The following is a 26,847-nucleotide window of genomic DNA, read 5'->3' on the forward strand; positions in this document are numbered from 1 at the left end:
TAATGGAGTCTAGTAGTAGCTGTAGGATGTGATGTTTAATTAATAAAGTATAGTAGTAGGTAGAGAATGTAGATGTTTAATTAATGGAGTATAATAATACATATAGGATATAGATGTTTAATTAAAGGAGTATATTAGTAGATATAGGATATAGATGTTTCATTAATGTAGCATAGTAGTAACGACTAGAGGATGTAGATGTTGGATTAATGGATTATAGTAGCAGCAAGAGGATGTTGATGTTTAATTAATAACGTATAGTAGTAACTAGGGGATGTAGATGTTTAATTAATAACGTGTAGTAGTAGTTAGATGATGTAGATGTTTAATTAATAGAGTGTACTAGTAGCTAGAGGATTTAAATCTTTAATTAATAGAGTGTTGTAGTAGCTAGAGGATGTAGATGTTTAATTAATAAAGTGTAGTAGTAGCTAGAGGATGAAGATGTTTAATTAATAACGTGTAGTAGTAGCTAGAGGATGTAGATGTTTAATTAATGGAGTGCAGTAGTAGCTAGAGGATGTAGATGTTTCATTAATAGTGTAGTAGTAGCTGGAGGATGTAGATGTTTCATTAATAAGTATAGTAGTAGTTAGATGATGTAGATGTTTAATTAATAGAGTGTAGTAATAGCTAAAGGATGTAAATGTTTAATTAATAAAGTGTAGTAGTACCTAGAGGATGTCGATGTTTAAATAATGGAGTGTAGTAGTAGCTACACGATGTAGATGTTTAATTAACAGAATGTAGTAGTAGCTAGACGAGGCAAATGTTTAATTTATAGACTGTAGTAGTAGCTAGAGGATGTAGATATTTCATAATGGATTCTAGTAGTAGCTAGAAGATGTGAAGTTTAATTAATAAAGTGTAGTAGTAGGTAGAGAATATAGAAGTTTAAAGGAGTATAATAGTAGATGTAGGATATAGATGTTTAAATAATGGCGTTTACTAGTAGATATAGGATATAAATGTTTAATCAATGTAGTAGTATAGTAGCAGCTAGACGATGCAAATGTTTAATTAATGGACTGTAGTAGTAGCTAGAGGATGTAGATGTTTGATAATGGTGTCTAGTAGTAGCTGTAGGATGTGATGTTTAATTAGTAAAGTGTAGTAGTAGGTAGAGAATGTAGATGTTTAATTAATGGAGTATAATAATAGATATAGGATATAGATGTTTAATTAATGGAGTATATTAGTAGATATAGGATATAGATGTTTCATTAATGTAGTATTGTAGTAACTAGACTATAGGATGTAGATGTTTGATTAATGGAGTATAGTAGCAGCTAGAGGATGTAGATATTTAATTACTAGAGTGTATTAGCACATAAAGGATGTAAATGTTTAATTACTACAGTGTAGCAGTAGCTAGACGATGTAGATGTTTAATTAATAAAGTGTAGTAATAGCTAGAGGATATAGATGTTTAATTAATAAATTGTAGTAATAGCTAGAAGATGTAGATGTTTAATTAATAGAGTCTAGTAGTAGCTAGAGAATGTAGATGTTTAATTAATGGAGTATAATAATATATGTAGGATATAGATGTTTAATTAATGGAGTATATTAGTAGATATAGGATATAGATGTTTCATTAATGTAGTATAGTAGTAACTAGACTAGAGGATGTAGATATTTGATTAATGGACTATGGTAGAAGCAAGAGTATGAGATGTTTAATTAATAACGTGTAGTAGTAGCTATGGGATGTAGATGTTTAATTAATAACGTGTAGTAGTAGCTAGAGGATGTAGATGTTTAATTAATGGAGTGCAGTAGTAGCTAGAGGATGTGGATGTTTCATTAATAGTGTAGTAGTAGCGGGAGGATGTAGATTTTTAATTAATAAGGTGAAGTAATAGCTAGAGGATGCAGATGTTCAATTAATTGAGTGTAGTATTAACTAGAGGATGTGATGTTTAATTAATAAAGTGTAGTAGTAGCTAGAGTATGTAGATGTTTAAATAATGGAATGTAGTAGTAGCTAGACGATGTGATGTTTAATTAATAAAGTGTAGTAGTAGGTAGAGAATGTAGATGTTTAATTAATGGAGTATAATAATAGATATAGGATATAGATGTTTAATTAATGGAGTATAATAATAGATATAGGATATAGATGTTTAATTAATGGAGTATATTAGTAGATATAGGATATAGATGTTTCATTAATGTATTATAGTAGTAACTAGACTAGAGGATGTAGATGTTTAATTAATAACGCATAGTAGTAGCTAGGGGATGTAGATGTTTAATTAATAACGTGTAGTAGTAGCTAGAGGATGTAGATGTTTGATTAATGGAGTCTAGTAGTAGCTAGAGAATGTGATGTTTAATTAATAAAATGTAGTAATAGCTAGAGAATGTGATGGTTGATTAATAAAGTGTAGTAGTAGCTGGAGGATGTAGATATTTAATTAACAGAGTGTAGTGGTAGTTAGAGGATGCAACTCTTTAATTAAGAGACTGTACTTGTAGCTAGATGATGTAGATGTTTGATAATGTAGTCTAGTAGTAGCTAGAGGATGTGATGTTTAATTAATAAAGTGTTGTAATAGCTAGAGGATGTAGATATTTATTTAATAAAGTGTAGTGGTAGCTAGAGGATGTGATGTTTAATTAATAAAGTATAGTAGTAGCTAGAGGATGTGATGCTTAATTAATAAAGTGTAATAGGTGCAAGATGTAGATGTTTAATTAATGGAGTCTAGTAGTAGCTAGAGGGTGTAGATGTTTAATTAATGGAGTGTACTAGTAGCTAGAGGATGTGATGCTTAATTAATAAAGTGTAGTAGTAGCTACAAGATGTAGATGTTTACTTAATAAATGTAGTAGTAGCTACAGGATATAAATGTTTAATTAACAGAGTGTAGTAGTAGCTAGACGATGCAAATGTTTAATTAATAGACTGTAGTAGTAGCTAGACGATGCAAATGTTTAATTAATAGACTGTAGTAGTAGCTAGAGGATGCAGATGTTTGATAATGGAGTCTAGTAGTAGCTAGAGGATGTGATGTTTAATTAATAAAGTGTAGTAGTAGGTAGAGAATGTAGAAGTTTAATGGAGTATAATAGTAGATGTACCATATAGATGTTTAATTAATGGAGTTTAGTGGTAGATATAGGATATAGATGTTTAATCAATGTAGTATAGTAGTAACTAGACAAGAGGATGTAGATGTTTGATTAATGGAATATAGTAGCAGCTAGAGGATGTAGATGTTTAATTAATAAAGTGTAGTAGTAGCTAAAGTATGTAAATGTTTAATTACCAGAGTGTAGTAGCAGCTAGAGGATGTAGATGTTTGATTAATGGAGTCTAGTAGTAGCTAGAGAATGTGATGTTTAATTAATAAAGTGTAGTAGTAGGTAGAGAATGTAGATGTTTGATTAATGGGGTATAATAATAGATATAGGATATAGATGTTTATTTAATGGAGTATATTAGTAGATATAGGATATAGATGTTTCATTAATGTAGTATAGTAGTAACTAGACCAGAGGATGTAGATGTTGGATTAATAGATTATAGTAGCAGCAAGAGGATGTAGATGTTTAATTAATAACGTATAGTAGTAGCTAGGGGATGTAGATTTTTCATTAATAACGTGTAGTAGTAGCTAGAGGATGTAGATGTTTAATTAATGGAGTGCAGTAGTAGCTGGAGGATGTAGATGTATAATTATTGGAGTGTAGTAGTAGCTATAGGATATGATGTTTAATTAATAAAGTGTAGTAGTAGGTAAAGGATGTAGATGTTTTATTAATGGAGTCTAGTAGTAGCTAGAGGTTGTGATGTTTAATTAATAGAGTATAGTAGTAGTTAGATGATCTAGATGTTTAATTAATAGAGTGTAGTAGTAGCTAGAGGATTTAAATCTTTAATTAATAGAGTGTAGTAGTAGCTAGAGGATGTAGATGTTTAAATAATAAAGTGTAGTAGTAGCTAGAGGATGAAGATGTTTAATTAATAAAGTGTAGTAATAGCTAGAGGATGTAGATGTTTAGTTAATAGAGTGTAGAAGTATGTAGAGGATGTGATGTTTATTTAATAAAGTGTAGTAGTTGCTGGAGGATGTGATGCTTAATTAATAAAGTGTAGTAGTAGCTAGAGGATGTAGATGTTTCATTAATAAGTATAGTAGTAGTTAGATGATGTAGATGTTTAATTAATAGAGTGTAGTAATAGCTAAAGGATGTAAATGTTTAATTAATAGAGTGTATTAGTAGCTAGAGGATGTAGATGTTTAATAAATAAAGTGTAGTAGTACCTAGAGGATGTCGATGTTTAAATAATGGAGTGTAGTGGTAGCTACAGAATGTAGATATTTAATTAATAGACTGTAGTAGTAGCTAGAGGATGTAGATGTTTGATAATGGATTCTAGTAGTAGCTAGAGGATGTGATGTTTAATTAATAAAGTGTAGTAGTAGGTAGAGAATGTAGAAGTTTAATGGAGTATAATAGTAGATGTACGATATAGATGTTTAATTAATGGAGTTTAGTGGTAGATATAGGATATAGATGTTTAATCAATGTAGTATAGTAGTAACTAGACAAGAGGATGTAGATGTTTGATTAATGGAATATAGTAGCAGCTAGAGGATGTAGATGTTTAATTAATAAAGTGTAGTAGTAGCTAAAGTATGTAAATGTTTAATTACCAGAGTGTAGTAGCAGCTAGAGGATGTAGATGTTTGATTAATGGAGTCTAGTAGTAGCTAGAGAATGTGATGTTTAATTAATAAAGTGTAGTAGTAGGTAGAGAATGTAGATGTTTGATTAATAATAGATATAGGATATAGATGTTTATTTAATGGAGTATATTAGTAGATATAGGATATAGATGTTTCATTAATGTAGTATAGTAGTAACTAGACTAGAGGATGTAGATGTTGGATTAATAGACTATAGTAGCAGCAAGAGGATGTAGATGTTTAATTAATAACGTATAGTAGTAGCTAGGGGATGTAGATGTTTCATTAATAACGTGTAGTAGTAGCTAGAGGATGTAGATGTTTAATTAATGGAGTGCAGTGGTAGCTGGAGGATGTAGATGTATAATTATTGGAGTGTAGTAGTAGCTATAGGATATGATGTTTAATTAATAAAGTGTAGTAGTAGGTAGAGGATGTAGATGTTTTATTAATGGAGTCTAGTAGTAGCTAGAGGTTGTGATGTTTAATTAATAGAGTATAGTAGTAGTTAGATGATCTAGATGTTTAATTAATAGAGTGTAGTAGTAGCTAGAGGATTTAAATCTTTAATTAATAGAGTGTAGTAGTAGCTAGAGGATGTAGATGTTTAAATAATAAAGTGTAGTAGTAGCTAGAGGATGAAGATATTTAATTAATAAAGTGTAGTAATAGCTAGAGGATGTAGATGTTTAGTTAATAGAGTGTAGAAGTAGGTAGAGGATGTGATGTTTATTTAATAAAGTGTAGTAGTTGCTGGAGGATGTGATGCTTAATTAATAAAGTGTATTAGTAGCTAGAGGATGTAGATGTTTCATTAATAAGTATAGTAGTAGTTAGATGATGTAGATGTTTAATTAATAGAGTGTAGTAATAGCTAAAGGATGTAAATGTTTAATTAATAGAGTGTATTAGTAGCTAGAGGATGTAGATGTTTAATAAATAAAGTGTAGTAGTACCTAGAGGATGTCGATGTTTAAATAATGGAGTGTAGTGGTAGCTACTGAATGTAGATATTTAATTAATAGACTGTAGTAGTAGCTAGAGGATGTAGATGTTTGATAATGGATTCTAGTAGTAGCTAGAGGATGTGATGTTTAATTAATAAAGTGTAGTAGTAGGTAGAGAATATAGAAGTTTAAAGGAGTATAATAGTAGATGTAGGATATAGATGTTTAATTAATGGCGTTTACTAGTAGATATAGGATATAAATGTTTAATGAATGTAGTAGTATAGTAGCAGCTAGACGATGCAAATGTTTAATTAATAGACTGTAGTAGTAGCTAGAGGATGTAGATGTTTGATAATGGAGTCTAGTAGTAGCTAGAGGATGTGATGTTTAATTAATAAAGTGTAGAATTAGGTAGAGAATGTAGAAGTTTAATGGAGTATAATAGTAGATGTAGGATATAGATGTTTAATTAATGGAGTTTAGTAGTAGATATAGGATATAGATGTTTAGTCAATGTAGTATAGTAGTAACTAGACAAGAGAATGTAGATGTTTGATTAATGGACTATAGTAGAAGCAAGAGGATGTGATGTTTAATTAATAATGTGTAGTAGTAGCTATGGGATGTAGATGTTTAATTAATAACGTGTAGTAGTATCTAGAGGATGTAGATGTTTAATTAATGGAGTGCAGTAGTAGCTAGAGGATGTGATGTTTAATTAATAAAGTGTAGTAATAGCTAGAGGATGTAGATGTTTAATTAATAAATGTAGTGGTAGCTAGAGGATGTGATGTTTAATTAATAAAGTATAGTAGTAGCTAAAGTATGTAAATGTTTAATTACCAGAGTGTAGTAGCAGCTAGAGGATGTAGATGTTTGATTAATGGAGTCTAGTAGTAGCTAGAGAATGTGATGTTTAATTAATAAAGTGTAGTAGTAGGTAGAGAATGTAGATGTTTGATTAATGGGGTATAATAATAGATATAGGATATAGATGTTTATTTAATGGAGTATATTAGTAGATATAGGATATAGATGTTTCATTAATGTAGTATAGTAGTAACTAGACTAGAGGATGTAGATGTTGGATTAATAGACTATAGTAGCAGCAAGAGGATGTAGATGTTTAATTAATAACGTATAGTAGTAGCTAGGGGATGTAGATTTTTCATTAATAACGTGTAGTAGTAGCTAGAGGATGTAGATGTTTAATTAATGGAGTGCAGTGGTAGCTGGAGGATGTAGATGTATAATTATTGGAGTGTAGTAGTAGCTATAGGATATGATGTTTAATTAATAAAGTGTAGTAGTAGGTAGAGGATGTAGATGTTTTATTAATGGAGTCTAGTAGTAGCTAGAGGTTGTGATGTTTAATTAATAGAGTATAGTAGTAGTTAGATGATCTAGATGTTTAATTAATAGAGTGTAGTAGTAGCTAGAGGATGAAGATATTTAATTAATAAAGTGTAGTAATAGCTAGAGGATGTAGATGTTTAGTTAATAGAGTGTAGAAGTAGGTAGAGGATGTGATGTTTATTTAATAAAGTGTAGTAGTTGCTGGAGGATGTGATGCTTAATTAATAAAGTGTATTAGTAGCTAGAGGATGTAGATGTTTCATTAATAAGTATAGTAGTAGTTAGATGATGTAGATGTTTAATTAATAGAGAGTGTAGTAATAGCTAAAAGGATGTAAATGTTTAATTAATAGAGTGTAGTAGTAGCTAGAGGATGTAGATGTTTAATAAATAAAGTGTAGTAGTACCTAGAGGATGTCGATGTTTAAATAATGGAGTGTAGTGGTAGCTACAGAATGTAGATATTTAATTAATAGACTGTAGTAGTAGCTAGAGGATGTAGATGTTTGATAATGGATTCTAGTAGTAGCTAGAGGATGTGATGTTTAATTAATAAAGTGTAGTAGTAGGTAGAGAATATAGAAGTTTAAGGGAGTATAATAGTAGATGTAGGATATAGATGTTTAATTAATGGCGTTTACTAGTAGATATAGGATATAAATGTTTAATGAATGTAGTAGTATAGTAGCAGCTAGACGATGCAAATGTTTAATTAATAGACTGTAGTAGTAGCTAGAGGATGTAGATGTTTGATAATGGAGTCTAGTAGTAGCTAGAGGATGTGATGTTTAATTAATAAAGTGTAGAATTAGGTAGAGAATGTAGAAGTTTAATGGAGTATAATAGTAGATGTAGGATATAGATGTTTAATTAATGGAGTTTAGTAGTAGATATAGGATATAGATGTTTAGTCAATGTAGTATAGTAGTAACTAGACAAGAGAATGTAGATGTTTGATTAATGGACTATAGTAGAAGCAAGAGGATGTGATGTTTAATTAATAATGTGTAGTAGTAGCTATGGGATGTAGATGTTTAATTAATAACGTGTAGTAGTATCTAGAGGATGTAGATGTTTAATTAATGGAGTGCAGTAGTAGCTAGAGGATGTAGATGTTTCATTAATAGTGTAGTAGTAGCTGGAGGATGTAGATTTTTAATTAATTAAGTGTAGTAGTAGCTAGAGGATATAGATGTTTAAATAATGGAATGTAGTAGTAGCTAGACGATGTGATGTTTAATTAATAAAGTGTAGTAGTAGGTAGAGAATGTAGATATTTAATTAATGGAGTATAATAATAGATATAGGATATAGATGTTTAATTAATGGAGTATATTAGTAGATATAGGATATAGATGTTTCATTAATGTATTATAGTAATAACTAGACTAGAGGATGTACATGTTTGATTAATGGACTATTGTAGCAGCAAGAGGATGGAGATGTTTAATTAATAACGTATAGTAGTAGCTAGGGGATGTAGATGTTTAATTAATAACGTGTAGTAGTAGGTAGAGGATGTAGATGTTTGATTAATGGAGTCTAGTAGTAGCTAGACAATGTGATGTTTAATTAATAAAGTGTAGTAATAGCTAGAGGATGTGATGCTTGATTAATAAAGTGTAGTAGTAGCTGGAAAATGTAGATGTTTAATTAACAGAGTGTAGTGGTAGTTAGAAGATGCAACTCTTTAATTAATAGACTGTAGTTGTAGCTAGAGGATGTAGATGTTTGATAATGTAGTATAGTAGCAGCTAGACGATGCAAATGTTTAATTAATAGACTGTAGTTGTAGCTAGAGGATGTGATGTTTAATTAATAAAGTGTAGTAATAGCTAGAGGATGTTGATATTCAATTAATAAAGTGTAGTGGTAGCTAGAGGATGTGATGTTTAATTAATAACGTATAGTAGTAGCTAGAGGATGTGATGCTTAATTAATAAAGTGTACTCGTCGCAAGAAGATGTAGATGTTTAATTACTAGAGTGTATTAGCACCTAAAGGATGTAAATGTTTAATTAGTACAGTGTAGCAGTAGCTAGACGATGTAGATGTTTAATTAATAAAGTGTAGTAATAGCTAGAGGATATAGATGTTTAATTAATAAATTGTAGTAATAGCTAGAAGATGTAGATGTTTAATTAATGGAGTCTAGTAGTAGCTAGAGAATGTAGATGTTTAATTAATGGAGTATATTAATATATGTAGGATATAGATGTTTAATTAATGGAGTATATTAGTAGATATAGAATATAGATGTTTCATTAATGTAGTATAGTAGTAACTAGACTAGAGGATGTAGATATTTGATTAATGGACTATGGTAGAAGCAAGAGTATGAGATGTTTAATTAATAACGTGTAGTAGTAGCTATGGGATGTAGATGTTTAATTAATAACGTGTAGTAGTAGCTAGAGGATGTAGATGTTTAATTAATGGAGCGCAGTAGTAGCTAGAGGATGTGGATGTTTCATTAATAGTGTAGTAGTAGCGGGAGGATGTAGATTTTTAATTAATAAAGTGTAGTAATAGCTAGAGGATGCAGATGTTTAATAATTGAGTGTAGTATTAACTAGAGGATGTGATGTTTAATTAATAAAGTGTAGTAGTAGCTAGAGTATGTAGATGTTTAAATAATGGAATGTAGTAGTAGCTAGACGATGTGATGTTTAATTAATAAAGTGTAGTAGTAGGTAGAGAATGTAGATGTTTAATTAATGGAGTATAATAATAGATATAGGATATAGATGTTTAATTAATGGAGTATAATAATAGATATAGGATATAGATGTTTAATTAATGGAGTATATTAGTAGATATAGGATATAGATGTTTAATTAATGGAGTATATTAGTAGATATAGGATATAGATGTTTCATTAATGTATTATAGTAGTAACTAGACTAGAGGATGTACATGTTTGATTAATGGACTATAGTAGCAGCAAGAGGATGTAGATGTTTAATTAATAACGCATAGTAGTAGCTAGGGGATGTAGATGTTTAATTAATAACGTGTAGTAGTAGCTAGAGGATGTAGATGTTTGATTAATGGAGTCTAGTTGTACCTAGAGAATGTGATGTTTAAATAATAAAGTGTAGTAGTAGCTAGAGGATGAAGATGTTTAATTAATAAAGTGTAGTAATAGCTAGAGGATGTAGATGTGTAGTTAATAGAGTGTAGAAGTAGGTAGATGATGTGATGTTTATTTAATAAAGTGTAGTAGTTGCTAGAGGATGTGATGCTTAATTAATAAAGTGTAGTAGTAGCTAGAGGATGTAGATGTTTCATTAATAAGTATAGTAGTAGTTAGATGATGTAGATGTTTAATTAATAGAGTGTAGTAATAGCTAAAGGATGTAAATGTTTAATTAATAGAGTGTATTAGTAGCTAGAGGATGTAGATGTTTAATAAATAAAGTGTAGTAGTACCTAGAGGATGTCGATGTTTAAATAATGGAGTGTAGTGGTAGCTACAGAATGTAGATGTTTAATTAACAGAATGTAGTAGTAGCTAGACGATGCAAATGTTTAATTAATAGACTGTAGTAGTAGCTAGAGGATGTAGATGTTTGATAATGGATTCTAGTAGTAGCTAGAGGATGTGATGTTTAATTAATAAAGTGTAGTAGTAGGTAGAGAATATAGAAGTTTAAAGGAGTATAATAGTAGATGTAGGATATAGATGTTTAATTAATGGCGTTTACTAGTAGATATAGGATATAAATGTTTAATGAATGTAGTAGTATAGTAGCAGCTAGACGATGCAAATGTTTAATTAATAGACTGTAGTAGTAGCTAGAGGATGTAGATGTTTGATAATGGAGTCTAGTAGTAGCTAGAGGATGTGATGTTTAATTAATAAAGTGTAGAATTAGGTAGAGAATGTAGAAGTTTAATGGAGTATAATAGTAGATGTAGGATATAGATGTTTAATTAATGGAGTTTAGTAGTAGATATAGGATATAGATGTTTAATCAATGTAGTATAGTAGTAACTAGACAAGAGAATGTAGATGTTTGATTAATGGACTATAGTAGAAGCAAGAGGATGTGATGTTTAATTAATAATGTGTAGTAGTAGCTATGGGATGTAGATGTTTAATTAATAACGTGTAGTAGTATCTAGAGGATGTAGATGTTTAATTAATGGAGTGCAGTAGTAGCTAGAGGATGTAGATGTTTCATTAATAGTGTAGTAGTAGCTGGAGGATGTAGATTTTTAATTAATAAGTGTAGTAGTAGCTAGAGGATATAGATGTTTAAATAATGGAATAGTAGTAGTAGCTAGACGATGTGATGTTTAATTAATAAAGTGTAGTAGTAGGTAGAGAATGTAGATATTTAATTAATGGAGTATAATAATAGATATAGGATATAGATGTTTAATTAATGGGTATATTAGTAGATATAGGATATAGATGTTTCATTAATGTATTATAGTAATAACTAGACTAGAGGATGTACATCTTTGATTAATGGACTATTGTAGCAGCAAGAGGATGGAGATGTTTAATTAATAACGTATAGTAGTTGCTAGGGGATCTAGATGTTTAATTAATAACGTGTAGTAGTAGGTAGAGGATGTAGATGTTTGATTAATGGAGTCTAGTAGTAGCTAGACAATGTGATGTTTAATTAATAAAGTGTAGTAATAGCTAGAGGATGTGATGCTTGATTAATAAAGTGTAGTAGTAGCTGGAAAATGTAGATGTTTAATTAACAGAGTGTAGTGGTAGTTAGAAGATGCAACTCTTTAATTAATAGACTGTAGTTGTAGCTAGAGGATGTAGATGTTTGATAATGTAGTATAGTAGCAGCTAGACGATGCAAATGTTTAATTAATAGACTGTAGTTGTAGCTTGAGGATGTGATGTTTAATTAATAAAGTGTAGTAGTAGCTAGAGGATGAAGATGTTTAATTAATGGAGTGCAGTAGTAGCTGGAGGATATAGATGTATAATTATTGGAGTGTAGTAGTAGCTATAGGATATGATGTTTAATTAATAAAGTGTAGTAGTAGGTAGAGGATGTAGATGTTTTATTAATGGAGTCTAGTAGTAGCTAGAGGTTGTGATGTTTAATTAATAGATTATAGTAGTAGTTAGATGATGTAGATGTTTAATTAATAGAGTGTAGTAGTAGCTAGAGGATTTAAATTTTTAATTAATAGAGTGTAGTAGTAGCTAGAGGATGTAGATGTTTCATTAATAAGTATAGTAGTAGTTAGATGATGTAGATGTTTAATTAATAGAGTGTAGTAATAGCTAAAGGATGTAAATGTTTAATTAATAGAGTGTATTAGTAGCTAGAGGATGTAGATGTTTAATTAATAAAGTGTAGTAGTACCTAGAGGATGTCGATTTTTAAATAATGGAGAGTAGTAGTAGCTACAGGATGTAGATGTTTAATTAACAGAATGTAGTAGTAGCTAGACGATGCAAATGTATAATTAATAGACTGTAGTAGTAGCTAGAGGATGTAGATGTTTGATAATGGATTCTAGTAGTAGCTAGAGGATGTGATGTTTACTTAATAAAGTGTAGTGATTGGTATAGAATATAGAAGTTTAAAGGAGTATAATAGTAGATGTAGGATATAGATGTTTAATTAATGGCGTTTACTAGTAGGTATAGGATATAAATGTTTAATCAATGTAGTAGTATAGTAGCAGCTAGACGATGCAAATGTTTAATTAATAGACTGTAGTAGTAGCTAGAGGATGTAGATGTTTGATAATGGAGTCTAGTAGTAGCTAGAGGATGTGATGTTTAATTAATAAAGTGTAGAATTAGGTAGAGAATGTAGAAGTTTAATGGAGTATAATAGTAGATGTAGAATATAGATGTTTAATTAATGGAGTTTAGTAGTAGATATAGGATATAGATGTTTAATCAATGTAGTATAGTAGTAACTAGACAAGAGAATGTAGATGTTTGATTAATGGAGTATAGTAGCAGCTAGAGGATGTAGATATTTAATTACTAGAGTGTAGTAGTAGCTAGAGGATGTAGATGTTTAATTTATAAAGTGTAGTAATAGCTAGAGGATGTAGATGTTTGATTAATGGAGTCTAGTAGTAGCTAGAGAATATGATGTTTAATTAATAATGTGTAGTTATCGCTAGAAGATGTAGATGTTTAATTAATGGAGTCTAGTAGTAGCTAGAGAATGTAGATGTTTAATTAATGGACTATAATAATAGATGTAGGATATAGATGTTTAATTAATGGAGTATATTAGTAGATATAGGATATAGATGTTTCATTAATGTAGTATAGTAGTATCTAGACTAGAGGATGTACATGTTTGATTAATGGACTATAGTAGCAGCTAGAGGATGTAGATGTTTAATTAATAACGTGTAGTAGTAGCTAGAGGATGTAGATGTTTAATTAATGGAGTGCAGTAGTAGCTAGGGGATGTAGATGTTTCATTAATAGTGTAGTAGTAGCTGGAGGATGTAGATTTTTTAATTAATAAAGTGTAGTAATAGCTAGAGGATGTAGTTGTTTGATTAATGGAGTCTAGTAGTAGCTAGAGAATGTGATGTTTAATTAATAAAGTGTAGTAATAGCGAGAGGATGTGATGCTTGATTAATAAAGTGTAGTAGTAGCTGGAGGGTGTAGATGTTTAATTAACAGAGTGTAGTGGTAGTTAGAGGATGCAACTCTTTAATTAATAGACTGTAGTTGTAGCTATAGGATGTATATGTTTGATAATGTAGTCTAGTAGTAGCTAGAGGATGTGATGTTTAATTAATAAAGTGTAGTAGTAGCTAGAGGATGTAGATATTTATTTAATAAAGTGTAGTAGTAGCTAGAGGATGTGATGTTTAATTAATAAAGTGTAGTAGTAGGTAGAGAATGTAGATGTTTAATTAATGGAGTATAATAATAGATATAGGATATAGATGTTTAATTAATGGAGTATATTAGTAGATATAGGATATAGATGTTTAATTAATGGAGTATATTAGTAGATATAGGATATAGATGTTTCATTAATGTAGTATAGTAGTAACTAGACTAGAGGATGTACATGTTTGATTAATGGACTATAGTAGCAGCAAGAGGATGTAGATGTTTAATTAATAACGTATAGTAGTAGCTAGGGGATGTAGATGTTTAATTAATAACGTGTAGTAGTAGCTAGAGGATGTAGATGTTTGATTAATGGAGTCTAGTAGTAGCTAGAGAATGTGATGTTTAATTAATAAAGTGTAGTAATAGCTAGAGGATGTAGATGTTTAATTAATAAATGTAGTGGTAGCTAGAGGATGTGATGTTTAATTAATAAAGTATAGTAGTAGCTAGAGGATGTGATGCTTAATTAATAAAGTGTACTCGTAGCAAGAAGACGTAGATGTTTAATTGATGGAGTCTAGTAGTAGCTAGAGGATGTGATGTTTAATTAATAAATTGTAGTAGTAGGTAGAGAATGTAGATGTTTAATTAATGGAGTATAAGTAATAGATATAGGATATAGATGTTTCATTAATGTAGTATTGTAGTAACTAGACAAGAGGATGTAGATGTTTGATTAATGGACTATGTTAGCAGCAAGAGGATGTAGATGTTTAATTAATAACGTGTAGTATTAGCTAGGGGATGTAGATGTTTAATTAATGGAATGCAGTAGTAGCTGGAGGATGTAGATGTATAAATATTGGAGTGTAGTAGTAGCTATAGGATATGATGTTTAATTAATAAAGTGTAGTAGTAGGTAGAGGATGTAGATGTTTAATTAATGGAGTCTAGTAGTAGCTAGAGGTTGTGATGTTTAATTAATAGAGTATAGTAGTAGTTAGATGAAGTAGATGTTTAATTAAGAGAGTGTAGTAGTAGCTAAAGGATGTAAATCTTTAATTAATAGAGTGTAGTAGTAGCTAGAGGATGTAGATGTTTAATTAATAAAGTGTAGTAGTAGCTAGAGGATGTAGATGTTTAATTAATAGATTGTAGTAGTTGCTAAATAATTTAGATGTTTAATTAATAAATTGTAGTAGTAGCTAGAGGATGCAAATGTTTAATTAATAGAGTGTAGTAGTAGCTAGAGGATGTGATGTTTAATTAGTAAAGTGTAGTAGTAGCTGGAGGATTTAGATGTTTGATTAATGGAGTATAGTAGCAGCTAGAGGATGTAGATGTTTGATTAATGGAGTCTAGTAGTAGTTAGAAGATGTGATGTTTAATTAAGAAAGTGTAATAGGTAGAGGATGTAGATGTTTTATTAATAAAGTGTAGTAGTAGCTAGAAGATGTAGATGTTTAATTAATAGAGTGTAGTAGTAGCTAGAGGATGTGATGCCTAATTAATAAAGTGTAGTAGGAGCTACAGGATGTAGATGTTTAATTAATGGAGTCTAGTAGCAGCTAGAGGATGTAGATGTTTGATTAATGGAGTATGGTAGGAGCTAGAGGATGTAGATATTTGATTAATGAAGTATAGTAGTAGCAAAAGGGTGTAGATGTTTAATTAATATAGTTGTAGCTAGAGGATGTAGATATTTAATTTATAGAAGATATAATATAGAGGATGTAGATGTTTGATTGGCAAAGTTTACCAGCTACTGATGTGAAGGGTGTATATGTGGATGTAGAGTTATCATTTAATTGAGTTCTGTAAGTAATGAAGCAGATGTTATGGGTCAGAGTTACCACAGTAGATGAATTAATTTAGTTTAATATGACATGCAATGAATTTTGTTGATTAGTGTTATCATATTAATACGGATAAATAAGGACAGTGAAATTAATGTTATTATATCACAGGATTATCTGAGTGTTCACTAGTTCTACAACTAGTATAGTGTGATTGCAGGTTGATTCCAAAAGTGGTCTTTGCAATGTCTCAGTACAGACATCTCAGTTTCCAATGAAATTTTCATCTAAACACGTGATCCCAGTGAAAACACTGACTTATCTATTTACTAAACATATTTTAAAAGAAGTATATTCCTGTATTTTATCGACATATTCGAAGGTAAAGTTAGCATATAAGTAGGTGATTATAGCGACTAATCTGGTTGATCGAAGGACTTTTAATGGCAAGTGGAATGTATGCAGAAAGCGGCGGCACCTAGCGTGACTCTTATGTGTATCATACGGGTGGTTAATTAAACGAATAGCATAAAGTTTGTGAGTAGTGTGGGCACCCGAGGTAGATGTTTACATAAGTGTGTGTTAATATTACACAGCTAACTTTTATAATGTGATACGAATGGATTCGTATAATATGTAGAGTCTGTCACTGCTTATGTCGGTGTATTCGTCTATGCTGAAACTATAAGATAACAAAGAGAAACAGAAATCACTAGACGAATACCCTTCGGCGAATCTTTTATTTCTCATATAAGAAAAAAAGAAAAACGACAGCGTGCTCTTTTTTTATAATGCATCAACCACGGAAAACCGACGACGTGATACATAAAAAATGTTGATTCATGCGTTTTTAAATACTGAGCACTCCAAACCAATATGTCATCTTGAAACACAAGCACTGGAACGAATAATAAAAACAACACATGCTCCTCATTATAGTAAATGTTATTTGATCAATTTCCGCAGTTAAAGGGCGATGGGAAACTCAGCTGATAGCATCAGAGAAAAGTGGTCACGTGCACAAGCAACGGTTGCGTCATCCATCACACACGCGAGAGTAAGGGCCTAGTCAGCGTAAGCTACCCTCTCGCTCGCGGCAGCAGTAGAGAAATGTATTTTCACAAACTGATTTTCATTTGGCACCCAGTGCACAGAAATATCCCCCTTTCACAACCGTCATTTAGTCTGATTTGCCTTTGAAATCCACACTGATTTTTCAAACTTATCACACAAAAGCTATGTATAGCAAAATTTCTATATGAATACATATCTATGCTACACTACACCACTAATTATTCAAACATTATAATAAGTAACTCACGATAACATAAGAACTTCATAAACTATTATAAATATATATTTACGCTACAATAATTCTTTAAATAATATGCTATGTGGACCATCATAATACAAGAACTATATGGATTGTTGTAAAGCAATACAGAATTTCAACTAAAAATACGTATTATTTTGAAACATTCTTTCAACACATTGTGCCAATAAAAACACCTAATAAGCGTAATTAACAAGCACGAATAGAGACAACAAAATATAAAATAAAATAAACCAATATTAAGCTACAGCTGTAACAGTACGATATATGTCATTTAGAATTTACTGTATCAACAGGAAGTTTGTTTGTTTGCTTTTAGAATTCCGCGCAAAGCTACACGAAGGCTATATGCGCTAGCCGTCCCTAATTTAGCAGCGTAAGTCTAGAGCTAGTCATCACCACCCACCGCCAACTATTGGGCTACTCTTTTACCTACGAATAGCGGGATTGACCGTCACATTATAACGCCCTCGCGACCCTCAGATGACAAATCGAGTACGTCAACTACCTGGCCGTTCCGGGCTATGAACACGAAGCGCCCTAAACTACAGATGACATAAATAAATAATGTGGAAGTAAGTGAATTATATAGATAGGGCCGAAGCACGATTTTATTTACATTTGTAAAATATAACCGACACATATTTAAGAGATAGGGAACTGCACTTGAAGAAAACTGAAATTCCTTTGCAAAACAACCTGACGAGGTTCGTTGGTTATTTTAGAGCAGAGCCGCATTGGAGTGTTTTCTGTGTTCACTGTGGATAATCGAGCCCCGGATTGTAGCGTTGAAAGTCCATAAACTTACAGCTGTCCCAGCATGGGACACTTTAACAACAAGTGAGTAATAGGAAAATGATTTTCTGTTATCAAATTTTAGGTTTTCAAGATAGTTGTTGTTTAAAAGGTTATGTCGACCTTTATCTCTGTCTGATGATTCTTGTTATAAGTTTGAAGTTGAAGGTGATGAAAACAGTTGAGTAACTCTTGTTGACATATGAGGGTATATATAATAATATGTATCGTAAATGCAAAGAAAAGCATACATCTGTTAATAAACGTAACATCAGTTGATTACAATTCGCTTCTATTCGCAGTGCGATATAAGTACGGTTTGATTAAACGGAAATGATGAGACAAGGTTCAAAGTGGAACACTTTTGTAAGCCGATATGCAGACGCCAGGTGATTGGATGAGCGAAAGAGTATACAACATACGTACATCTGTCTCCTCATATATAAAGAGTTGACAATTCTGTGCATGTGTATGAACATAGCTAACGACCTCTATAATTCGCAATTAACATTTTAGTTTATAGTTTTCTTAATAACTATGAAATTTGTCATCGGTGTAATTGCTACTGCTTTCATAATTTTCATGACATGCGCACCACGTGGGCCTGTCTTCTCGCTGAATATAAAATATGCTTCGCGAGTGCCTTGTAACGGTAAGAACGTACAGGAAAATTAATTAAAAATATGTCGGTTATTTTTATCACATGTATCCCACTGGTACAGTGATATGTCTACAGATTTACAACTCTAAAATCAGGAATTTGATTCCCCTCGGTAGACTCCCCGATATGACTTTGTTATAAGAAAAACACACACACACATTTTTATCATTTTCTTAATAATTACTTATTCTGCTCACAGTAAACTGTCCTTTTATTCATCCTCAAATACAGAAGTGCGCGGAAATTTAGTTTTCGCGGTGAAAGACAAGTGATTTGCGCTTCTTATCGGATTGTTCCTACTAGACTTTCTGACGTGTGTCTCCCACTCTTATCACCAAGTTAGAAGTAATTAAAACTAATAAATCCTACAGTTTAAATTAACGAAGGTGTTTCATATGTAACTACTGTTTATCTTGTCAAAATTAATCATAATGTGAGACTGCAAAAGTACAATAAAACAACATGCAATGACGACTTGGTTTCAAACCGCAAAATGTATTTTGGTTAAATTTGTCTTGGAATACATTATTTAACAACAGAAGAGCTTGAATTAGGTAATTTATATCTAACAATTCAGTTTCACTAATTGTTGAAAACTGAGTTGATAATCAAGTATATAAAATACTGCAGCATAAAATTTCATCCTAATATTCTAGGACATACAAATTCAATTTAATTTTAAAATAACGAAACAGGCTTTTATTTTCGGTATAAAGTTTTAGTAGACATCATATAATAGACTAATGATGTATACTAACACACTTGTTGTTACGTTCAGTTCTTTCTATGATGAAGTACATTGTTATTCAAGACAGAAACATGCTGCCTTAAAAATGTAAAGGAAATTGTAGAGACTATATAATACTTAAAAAATAAACTTATAAAAAATATGTATTAATAGACGCCTTGGTTATCTGCTGGTTATTCACTATTAATTTTGTTTGTTTGTTGTAATGCAAAACCACATTGGGTTATTTACTGTGTCTGCTGCAAGGAATCGAACTCAGGGTTTTAACGTTGTAAGTCTCTGAACGTACGTCATTCCCATTGGGAAAACTTACTAATAAAGAATTCAAAAAATGCTGCTTCCATATATCGTAGAAACATTCAGTTAGTTTGGAATTTTAGTACTTCTAAAACATTTTGTTTTAGACTTTTGACAGACTTTCATATATCGTTGATTGACTTTTTCTATATGCCTAAGTTAAACACACCAATGTCTTAGTATTTCTCTCTTCTGATAATGTATATTCTATAGATTGATATAAAGTCAGTTCCATACATTAACTCAGTGCAAAATAATTATTTTCTATGAGAGAAAAGCCAAGAGACTAATGTACAGTAAATCCAAGTTTTGAGGAAAGTAAAAAGCTGTGGTGTTGTTATTGCAAATATACAAGTGTACGATGTCTAAAAGAAAGATTTGCCAACTTTTTTTCTGTTTTAATGTAAGAACATTCTGCATGCTTAATTACCTTTGTTTAAATTTTAAGCACATATAAGGAAACACTCAAAAATTGTTCGTTTATTTGTTTGATTTCGCGCAAAGCTACACAAGGGATATCTCGACTAGCCGTCCCTTCTTTAGTAGTGTAAGACTAGAGTGAAGGCAGCTAGTCATCACCACCCACTGCCAACTCTTTGGCTACTCTATGTAACTTAGCCTTAAGCCTCGTAAAGTATTTAGTCAAACCTATAATTATTGCTTCGAAGAAAGGATGTTTATTAATTTTTTGCAAGACTATATTGGAGAAAAAGGACCTTAATAAAATAAAAGTTGCTTATGAAACTGACATGGTGGTTAATATCTGACTGGTAAACTCATCGTTGTAACCATGTTTTTTTCTAATTTTATTTCCAATCTTACAATGTTCCATGGTGGGTAAGTGATGAGTTTCTGGACTTACAATGTTAAAGTCCGGTGTTTGATTCCCCGCGGCAGACAGAATGCAGATAGCCCGTTTTGTAGCTTTGTACTCAGAAAACTACAACATGTCTCGTAATGCAATTATCATTTCAGAAAACGTGCTGTAGTTTTTGATTTATTATTTTAAAAATACTATTTTATTTTGATAAAATAAAATCAGTATCAAAAACTAATGTTTTACGCATAACTAATACTGCTATGGGTTGTGCTTGGGTATCATATATTTAAGTATTCAAATACATTGTAGAATAGTATTGTTCTTCAACACGTGGGTGCACATTTCTTTTCATAAAACGTTAATGTCGGTGTTATTACTTAGCATGGTTTTTAAGTGATAAAACCACCAGATCCACAATTGGGTGCGGGCAGCGGATGTGGTCTTGAACAATTGTGTCTAACTTTTATAAGTGTTATATTTATTTCCTGGTTGATTAATATCGCTTTCTTACGTTTTTTTGTTTGTTTTGTTTTTCAGTAGTTTCTGGGTGAATAGCTGGATGAACGAAGTTACCAATGTTATTTGGTTGCTATTATAAAAGCATTTTGTACGCATCAAAACTGTAGATTTTGTAATTTCTACATCTTTTACATTTTTTTGTCAACGCGTGAATTAGTTATATATATGCACACACATCTACACTGACTAGTAACTTAATTCAAATCCACAAATAACAGTGTTTTAGACCACCTTTGACCCGGTAGTGACTTCTCCTATTGTAGACCATTTGTTAAAAGTACATCCTCAATTGGTCGTAAATATATCCGTAATATAGAGGTTACAGCAACAAATACGACATTTAGATGGCCGCAAAGAGATAAATAAAATAAACGAAATCATTGTCGTGTTCTTCCAAGGCAACTTGGGATTGGATTGATGCATCATTATTGTCTGGGAAGAGCCTTTGTCCATCAGAACTGAATTAGAAAATTATGGGACGAAGATTGTCTGCAACAGTTTTAAGCTCTAAGTATATTATTCGCCGCTCTAAGGGAATTACAGAAATTTATTTACTGTTGCGATAACTTGCCCCACATTATTACACCACTTTCAGCAGTTTATAGCTGAGCCAAGTGCCTTACGTACTACTTTATAATATTTCTCTCTCTCTCTCTTTACACTCAGTGGAGAGAAAATAGAAATACAATCCATTAGAGCACTTCGTACGCTTATAATGTTTTTATTATTTAAATTTTGGGCCATTTTTTCCTGTTCATATCTTGTCAAAACGTTTATTAACGAGTTGAGATTTTTTAGTATAGTTGATAATAGTAAAATCCTACAATGTTAAAAAATGGATTAATTGTTTGTTTTGAATTTCGCACAAAGTTACACGAGGGCTATCTGAGTTAGCCGTCCCTGATTTAGCAGTGTAAGACGAGGAGGAAGGCGGTTAGTCATTACTACGCACCGTCAACTCTTGGGCTACTCTTTTACCAACGAATATTGGGATTGACCGTTAAATTATAACGCCCCCACGGCTAAAAGGGAAAGCAAATATTGTTCCGAGATAAATAATTTTGTTCTGTATTCTTTGTTTCTGAACATTTTGTGCACGTCAATATCAGTTTCTGTGAAATATTTCATACCCCACACCGTAATGTATAATTAGCATATCCTATTTCATTATTTTTTGGTTGTAAGGGGGAAATTATTTATTTTCTTACTTCAAGTTTTTGTTGTTTTCAACCTTCGATTCATAACAATTAATAACTATAGAATGGGAACCAAGTAAGTTAACACGAAGCCAGAGCAAGGCTACCATGGCCTAATTCAGGTTTCGTTTCAAGGCCTCATTCTGACATATACATATGTCAAGGATTTTATTGCTAGCTTTAGTTTGGGGTTACTTAAAATAAATGTAAAAAAAGAAAGAAAAAAGATACAATCCAAATTTATCAAGGGTGTAAGTTTTTGCGGTTACTGACTTTTACGCGTGACTTTTACGATACAATGATGTATAATAGGTTTGAGATCAAATTACCGTAGGGACATAGCTAGAAAAAAAAATGCGTGCGTGCCAAAAGTGTAAACATCAACACTACAGGATGCTGAATGCGACCTGCTAGAAAGAGAGGCAGAGGAAGCTCCCCTAGGGAAATTTTTGAATTTATGAAGTGAAATAATATATTCTGATGATATATATTTCATGAAAAAAATAGCGTGTTTTTTGTTTCCTTATCTTTATCATTTTTAACAGTGATGTGCGCGCCCTCTGGCGTGTTGAGTTGACAGCTACACTTTAGGATATGTGTGTGTTAAAATAAGTATTTCATAACGTACCTCTGCAAGGTTTCAAAGTAGTTTTGTAAAAAAAAAGAAAAGAAAGAAAATAAAGGAAGGGAGATTTGTCACACTCTCAGGCTTAGTTATGCTTACCGAGTTTTCTAATTAGTTACCCCCTGTGGCTCACATCGCTAGTAACCGGGGCTAGATACCCGTTGTGAGCGGAGTACAAATAGCCCACTGTGTAGCCTTATGCTTAATTACAAACAAACAAATTATAATCAGTTATACTATCTTGTTTGTTTGTTTGTGGTTAAGCACAAAGCGACACAATAGGTTATCTGTTCTGTGCCTGTCAGAAAATGTTAACCTTCGGAGTTAAAGTAAGCCTTGACCAAACAAATAACGTCGAATTTTACTCACAGTTTTAACAAAACTTTTAAGGCGTACAAACACTTCATGTTAATAATGTATGGCATGTTGAAATAAATAATTAATATTTGTAAGTATTTTAACTGCTGGCAAACATTTGCAAAACAAGGTATCAGAAAATGTAGTTAATAGTGTAACTCTTTCGTTATCAACTGGCAGACCTTTACTTAAAATATGTGGTGTCAGTGGCGGTATTTTTGTTTCTTGTTATTTATAAAATATTACAAGCTCACGACCATTCTAACGTAAAGGGTTTGCTTCCTAAGATTTGTTTGTATGCTGTTGGTTTGATTTGTTGTCGCGCAAAGCTACACGAGGATTATCTGCGCTAGCCGTCCCGAATTTAGCAGTGTTAGACTAGAGGGAAGGCAGGTAGTCATTACCACCCACCGCGAACTCTTGGGCTACTCTTTTACCAACGAATAATGGAATTGGCCGTCATATTATAACGCACCCACGGCTGAAAGGGCGAGCATGTTTGGTGTGACGGGGATTCGAGCTCGCGATCCTCGGATTACGAATCGAGCGCCTTCAGCCTCTGGCTATGTCGGGCCTGTCCTAAGATTATATAAAAACTATTGTAACTTTTACAATAGAACAAGCTATGAAACATATTCTTACATCAGTAAGTTTTCAAGTGTTGTTACGAGTTCATCAGTGTAAATTTGTCTTAACTAAAAACATTTAATTAAAACAAATAAGTGAAAACACGCTAGCTAAAAACATTTTAATACATCATAATGCATAGGATTTATAAATGTTAGCATTTGCCACAGGCTACGCTGTGGCTCAGAGTTAAGTCTGCTGACTTTGAACACTAAATGTTTGTTTTCGATACCAGTGGTGGGCACAGCGCATATAGCCCATTGTTTAGCTTAGTGCTTAACTAGAAGCAAGCAAACAAGCAAGTGTTACCACAAACAGGCTTGGCAGGGCCAGGTGGTTAAGGCGCTTGACTCGTAATCTGTCTTGGTAACGTTAAAAGTGATGGTCAGTCCTATTAGTTGGTAAAAGAGTAGCCCAAAAGTTGGTGGTGACTAGCTGCCTTCCCTATAGTCTTATTACATTCCTAAGTTAGAGACGACTGGTATAGATAGCTCTCGTGTAGCTTTGCACGAAATTTAAAGCAAACAATACTAGAAACATTATGATGATCCAAGGAAAGGAAAGAATTATTGGATGGAACATTTACAGCAAAAATGTTTAAAAACACTTTCGCCATAGCCACTTTTAAGCATGTCAGTTTCGGATTATATGTTGCAATAATGCAAGTTCACTGTACGTTCGAATTTTGATTATTGCCGTTGACCTGCGAAACATCTGAAAATATTTTATTAAGGCTCAGTTTCGTGCGACTAGGTGAATGAATCCTATTTTAATAAAATACGTCATTGTTACAATACATGTATATTACCCCCTAGTAACTGAGGGCTAAGTCGAGACGCTTGTGACGATAAAAATCAAGTTTTGATATCCAAGATGATCAAAACTTCTGTGTAGCTTTGATCTTTAGAACAAACAAAGAATAGCACAAGTGTCCACTGATGGGTAAGCAAAAGATTTGAGGAATTAAACCTCAACAACACGGAGTTCGATTCCTCACAATGGACAGAGTTTAGGTATCTCATTATGTAACTGAGAAAAACAACAGCAACAACAGAACTCGATTACCTGCATACTATGTATACAATAGAAGTAGAATGTAATGAAACCGCTTTGCAGGTGATTTTCATCCATAATTTTACTGTAACGATCTTAGCTATGTATGTAACAAAACTCTATGGTCTATTGAATGGCACCACAAACAAAAATCCGTACAAAATTTCACACTTTGAGTATTGAAAATTCAGTCAATTACAAAATAACTGTTGTGTATGCAACAACCATTTCTTTATAATAGAACACTGTTTTAAATAAAAGTGTTCTTCTCACAACAATAACATGATTTTCATTAGGACTGTACGTGAGGATTTTATATTTTTATTGATGTAATTTTTAAATGTAATTCTGAGAAGCTGGAGTTCTTGAAAAAAACTAATTTTCTTTTTCAATAAACTGTACCATTTTCAATGTATAAAAACATGGTATTTTGTATATCGGTAAATATTTGTGAAATTCTTTAGATCCGTACACTGAATTATTTTGATCCAAAGAGTTTCATATGACTAAAGAGCACGATCAGAAAACATTTTCAGTGCAGTACCTCCCTGAAAAAATACTTGTTTCAGAAAATGTTATTTTAATTTTTTTTTGCAACAAAGTATACCAAGAATAGGCCTTCCCCGCTAGTACAACGGTAAGTCTACGGATTTACAATGCTAAAATCAGGGGGTTCGATTTCCCTCGGTGGGCTCAGCACATCGCCCGATGTGGCTTTGCTATAAGAAAACACACACACACCATGAATAACGTATTAATACCACAAATACTATATATACTAGCACAGTTATGCGACATTTCTAATGGTAAAGTACAAACAGACAACATAATTATCAAAATTCTTAAGCCATCTTGATACCAATAATTTATGTATGTCGTAATGGAACTCACTCACACATTATTTTCGTGCATTATTTACCCAAAGTGTTTCTGATATTACATCCAGAAGTACGCATACGTATATTCGGATATACATGATCAATTAGTTAGTATTTATACTTTAACATTATAAAACCATCTGATTACATCAGTTTCAAAAAGCGTCCGTTAAGTGCAAAAAAAAAAATAAAACCAGACAAACGTATTCTCCTATAAAGCGAAGTATCCCATTTAATCCCATAGCTACAGTCCTTGTTTCGTATGTGTGTAATAATATATTTGATATTAATTTAACAGTAATAAATATTTATCTTTTATTTCAATACAGTTAAATTCAGAATTACTTAAGTCAGAAGACAAAGAAACAAGACAATTGGAACTTAAACCCTGTATGGCCAAAATAAAGAATATGATTTTATATCAAGCCTTTTAATTTTAACTAACTGATAATTAACCAGTCGCAGTGAGCATAGAAGAAAAAAATTGCCTACTTAAGGATATTTATAATGCATGAAATTATTGGATGTATTTTCAACAAATGTACATCTCGAGTTTGAAATGACCGTCTTAGATTACTTAGTATGATGTGTTGAAGGTTAAGTAAGTGCACGGGGATGAGATGGACTGGGCCCAGCATAGCCAAGCGTGTTAAGGCGTTCGACTTCTAATCCGAGAGTCGTGGGTTCGAATCCTGGTCGCACCAAACATGCTCGCCCTCCTAGCCGTGGGGGCGTTATAATGTGATGGTCAATCCCACTATTCGTTGGTAAAAGAGTAGCCCAAGAGTTGGCGGTGGGTGGTGATGACTAGCTGCCTTCCCTCTAGTCTTTCACTGCTAAATTAGGGACGGTTAGTGCAGATAGCCCTCGAGTAGCTTTGCGCGAAATTCAAAAAACAAACAAACAAACATGAGATGGGTTTTTTCTTCACCTGTCCCGGGAGGGATCCTAACATGTGCAGTGCAACACGTCGATCCGTTTACCTTACGAAAAGAAGTAAAGTTCGGCAAAATAATACCGGAAATCCGAGATCACGGAGGCAGGTTGATCGGTTTGGCCGAGAATGATAAACCAGGAGCTTGACCGGTCACCTAATAGACCTCGTACTTTCTACCAGCTTCAAGTTCATTGACTCGTGAGAGGGTCCTGCCGTTTACAAGTGATGTAACGATTGCTTTGTAAAGACATATCTAACGTGTTTCTTTCACACAGCGTCTAACCATCATCTTCTGGCAGTGACCTAGTGGAAAACTTTCCTTGCCTCTTTGGATATTAGGCCGTAAAAACAAAAGATAGTGGAAGTAGTGTAGTGAACCTATGATTGTCACGT

At 32.2% G+C, this 26,847-nt stretch overlaps 1 protein-coding gene across 5 annotated transcripts in view; it reads left to right on the forward strand.

Annotated features, from left to right (window-relative positions):
- Positions 1-26,847, forward strand: part of LOC143234017 (uncharacterized) — a 132,655-nt gene that overhangs the window by 37,173 nt on the left and 68,635 nt on the right. The window lies entirely within an intron of this gene.

This window comes from Tachypleus tridentatus, chromosome 12 (genome assembly GCF_004210375.1).
Source record: "Tachypleus tridentatus isolate NWPU-2018 chromosome 12, ASM421037v1, whole genome shotgun sequence".
NCBI classification, from domain to species: domain Eukaryota; kingdom Metazoa; phylum Arthropoda; class Merostomata; order Xiphosura; family Limulidae; genus Tachypleus; species Tachypleus tridentatus.